Source organism: Myotis lucifugus, unplaced genomic scaffold, assembly GCF_000147115.1.
Source record: "Myotis lucifugus unplaced genomic scaffold, Myoluc2.0 scaffold_50, whole genome shotgun sequence".
NCBI lineage: Eukaryota > Metazoa > Chordata > Mammalia > Chiroptera > Vespertilionidae > Myotis > Myotis lucifugus.
Window position 1 is genome coordinate 1,886,511 of NW_005871098.1, and position 4,846 is coordinate 1,891,356.

The window sequence follows — 4,846 nt, forward strand, 5'->3', positions numbered from 1 at the left end:
ACTTCCTGGAAACAAATGAAAATGAACACACAACAAAGCAAAATCTTTGGGACACAACAAAAGCAGTCCTGAGAGGGAAGTTCATAGCATTACAGGCCTACCTCAAAAAAACAAGAAAAACTAGTAATAAATTATCTAACTCTACAACTTAATAAGAACAAGACAAACAAGAAAAGCCCAGAGTAAACAGAAGGAAGGAAATAATAAAGATCAGATCAGAAATAATGACATAGAGTCGAGTCATTTCCTCGGCCGGACATGGACGGTTGGTTCGCTGCGCCCGCTGCTCCCGCCCCATGGCTGCCCTCCGCGGTGCTCCTCTGCTGGCAGGATGGCCCACAAGCAGATCTACTACTCAGACAAGTACTTCGACGAGCACTACGAGTACCGGCATGTCATGTTACCCAGAGAACTTTCCAAACAAGTACCCAAAACCCATCTGATGTCAGAAGAGGAGTGGAGGAGACTTGGTGTCCAACAGAGTCTTGGCTGGGTTCATTACATGATTCATGAGCCAGAGCCACATATTCTTTTCTTTAGATGACCTCTTCCAAAAGATCAACAAAAATGAAGATATCTGGGGCTCGTCAATTAAATCTTTTTCAAATTTAATGTATATGTGTATATAAGTAGTATTCAGTGAATACTTGAAAAATGTACAAATCATTCACCCATACCTGTGCATGAGCTGTATTCTTCACAGCAACAGAGCTCAGTTAAATGCAACTACAAGTAGGTTACTGTAAGGTGTTTAAGATAACATTTCTTCTAGTAACTTTTTCTCTTAAATATAAGTGCCTGTTTGACTTTACTTGTTACTTTTGTTTAATAAAGTTTGTATGTTGCATTTAAAAATAATAATAATTAAATAAATGACATAGAGACAAAAAAAATACAAAAGATCAATAAAAACAAGAGCTGGTTCTTTGAAAGGATAAACAAGATTGATGAACCTCTAGCCAGGCTCACCAAGAAGCAGACAGAGAGGACCCAAATAAAATCAGAAATGAAAGAGACCAGCCTTAGCCAGTTTGGCTCAGTGGATGAAGCATTGGCCTGCAGACTGAAAGGTCCTGGGTTCAATTCTGGTCAAGGGCACATGCCCAGGATGCAGGCTCCATCCCCAGTACAGTGGATGCAGGAGGCAGCTGATAATGATTATCTGTCATCATTGATGTTTCAATCTCTGCCCTCTCCCTTCCTCTCTGAAATCAATAGTTTTTTTTTTTAAAAAAGAAAGAAATGAAAGAGGTGAAATAACAACAGACCCACATAAATACAAAGCATTCTAAAAACACACTACGAACAACTCTATTACAACACACTGGTCAACCTAGAAGAAATGGACATATTCCTAGAAAAATACAACCTTCCAAAACTCAACCAAGAAGAATAAAAAAAAATCAACAGGCCGATAACTAAGGAGGAAATTGAAGCAGTCGTCAAAAAACTTCCAGCAAACAAAAGCCCGGGGCCAGACGGCTTCACAGGGGAGTTTTACCAATCATTTAAAAAAGAAATAAAACCAATCCTTCTCAGACTATTCCAAAAAATTCAAGAGGAAGACACACTTCCTAGCTCTTTCTATGAAGTCCTAATCCTAAAACCAGATAAAGACACTACAAAGAAAGAGAATTACAGGCCAATATCCCTGATGAACATAGATGCTAAAATACTCAACAAAATTCTAGCAAACTGGATCCAGCATTACATTAGAAAGATCATACACCATGACCAAGTGAGATTTATTCCAGGAATGCAAGACTGGCACAATATCTGCTAATCAATAAATGTGATACATCACATAAACAAGTTGAAAGACAAAAATCACATAATCATATTAATTGATGCAGAAAAACACGCTTTCCTGATAAAAACTTTCAGCAAAGTGGGATTAGTGGGCTCATACCTCAACGTAATAAAAGCCTTATATGACAAACCTACAGCCAACATCATACTCAATGAGCAAAAACTAAAACCATTTAACCTAAAAACAGGAACAAGACAGGGATGGCCACTTTCACCACTCTTATTTCACATAGTACTGGAAGTGCTAGTCATAGCAATCAGACAAGAAGAATAAATAAAAGACATCCAGCCGAAACCTGTTTGGCTCAGTGGATTGAGCGTCGGCCTGCGGACTGAAAGGTCCCAGGTTCGATTCCGGTCAAGGGCATGTACCTGGGTTGCGGGCACATCCCCAGTAGGAGATGTGCAGGAGGCAGCTGATCGATGTTTCTCTCTCATCGATGTTTCTAACTCTCTATCTCTCTCCCTTCCTCTCTGTAAAAAAATCAATAAAATATATTAAAAAAAATAAAAAAATAAAAGGCATCCAAATTGGAAAAGAAGAAGTAAATCTGTCCTTATTCACAGATGACATGATATTGCACTTAGAAAACCCTGAAGACTCCATCATAAAACTACTAGAATTAATAAATGAATTCAGCAATGTAGCAGGATACAAAATTAACACCCAGAAATCTATGGCTTTCTTATATACCAATAATTAACTCAAAGAAAGAGAAACCAAAAATACAATCTAATTTAACACCACAACAGAAAAATTAAGGTACCTAGGAATAAGTTTAACCAAGGAGGTACAGGACCTGTACTCAGAAAATTACAGAACACTAAAAAAAGAGATGGAGGAAGACAGAAACAAATGGAAGAATATTGTGTGTTCATGGATTGGTAGAATCAACATCATTAAAATGTCCAATACTACCCAAAGCAATCTACAGATTCAATGCAATCCCCATTAAAATACCAACAGCATAATTCAAAGACCTAGAACAAACTCTGCAAAAATTCATCTGGAAAAAAAAAATAAAGACCCCAAATAGCTGCAGCAATCCTAAGAAAGAAGAATGAAGTGGGAGGGATCAAAATACCAGATATCAAGCTATATTACCAAGCCACTGTTCTCAAAACTACCTGGTTCTGGCACAAGAACAGATATCTAAACCAATGGAACAGAACAGAGAACCCATAAATGGACCAAGCCGTTATGCTCAATTAAAATTTGACAAAGGAGGGAAACATGCACAATGGAGTCAAGACAGTCTCTTCAATAAATGGTATTGGGGAAAAAAATGAAACTAGACCACCAACTTACACCATACACAAAATAAAGTTGAAATGGGTAAAGGACTTAAACATAAGAAGGGATACTATAAAAATCTTAGAAGAAGCCACAGGCACCAAAATAGCAGGCATTTGTCTTAGCAATATCTTTACCAACACAACTCCTAGGGCAATGGAAACTAAGAAGAAAATAAACAAATGGGATTACATCCAAATAAAAAGCTTCTGCACAGCAAAAAAAATAAATAATAAATAAATAAATAAATAAATAAATAAATCAACAAAACAATAAGAAAGCCCACTGCATGGGAGAAAATTTTTGCCAATGTTATCTCCAATAAGGGTTCAGTCTCCAAAATTTATAGGGAAGTTAACAAAAGGAAGATAAACAATCCAATCAAAAAATGGGCAAAGAACCCAAGTAGACACCTTTTGAAAGAGGACATACAGGAGGCCAAGGGAAATATGAAAACATGCTCAAAGTCACTAATCATCTGAGAGATGCAAATCAAAACAACAATGAGGTACCATCTAACTCCTGTCAGGATGGCTATCATCAACAAATCAACAAGTAATAAGTGCTGGAGAGGATGTGGTGAAAAGGGAACCCTCTTTCACTGCTGGTGCGAATGCAGACTAGCACAGCCACTGTGGAGAACAGTATGGCATTTCCTCAAAATTTAAAAATGAGGAGGAACAAAGATGGCGGCATAGGTAAACGCTTGTACTTGCTGCCTCCCACAACCACATCAAAATTACAACTAAAATACAGAACAACTATCATCCAGAACTGTAAGAAAGCTGGCTGAGTGGAAATAATACAATTAGAGAGATAAAGAAGAAAACACATTGAGACTGGTAGGAGGTGCGGAGGCGTGGAATGGGCTGGTCTGGCACCCAGATGTGCCGCTTTTTTAATTGGGAAGGAGATTGCTTCTTTGGAGGCCACCTGGAGGAGCAAGGTGTCCCAACCCCATCCTAGACCCCCAGCCCAGGGTTCCAGAGCTGGGGAAAGAAATCCCTACAGGCAGTAAGAACTATGGACTGTAAAAACAAGTGCAGATTGGGGCTGAGTGACCCAGCTGCTCCTCTCAAAAGGCCGGCACTGTCAACTGCATTTACAAGCTCCCGCTTGCTCTGAGCTCCAGTGCTGGGCAAGGCTCTGAGGGACCCAGACAAGTATGGGGAGAAAGTGGACTGTCTTGCACGGGTCAGGAGTGCGGGGGTGGCATTCTTCCAGACAGAGGTGCTCACAGCAGTCATTGTTCCCATGCTGGGACCTCCCAGGTGCAGGGCTGACTGGCAGACATTTCTATTTGCTCTGCCCTGGAGATTCCCTGAGATCCCACCCCACCCAATTTACAACCTCACCCAAGCTGTGTACAGTGGCTTTTGCATATGAATGGCCTATCCTTTCTCAGCCTAAAACATGTCAAACAAGCTGTAGCTGAGTCAGGAAGCCCCAAAGCTATCAGTAAAAGGCCCATGGCAGGCACCAGCACCAGCCTGCCTTGCTTCACAGCTGGGCCTCGTCTGAGCACTTCCAAACCCGATACAAAGAGAAGGAATCTGCAGATCTCTCTGTAGCTCCTGCTGGGTAGCCCGAGGCAGTTGCTGACTTTGAACTCCCTTGGAGATCCAAGAGCCTGTCTACCCAGTGGTCAGTGTGAGACAATACCAGATTATAACTCTTCACATCCATAAGTGACACACTCAAGGGGCAGACTCAGTGAGCACCAAAGCCCCACTGAAGCAAGTC

General features: G+C 40.5%; 1 pseudogene; it reads left to right on the top strand.

The window, feature by feature from the left end:
* The first annotated feature begins 248 nt into the window (after positions 1-248).
* Positions 249-855, top strand: LOC102441922 (annotated as a pseudogene).
* Positions 856-4,846: the final 3,991 nt, after the last annotated feature.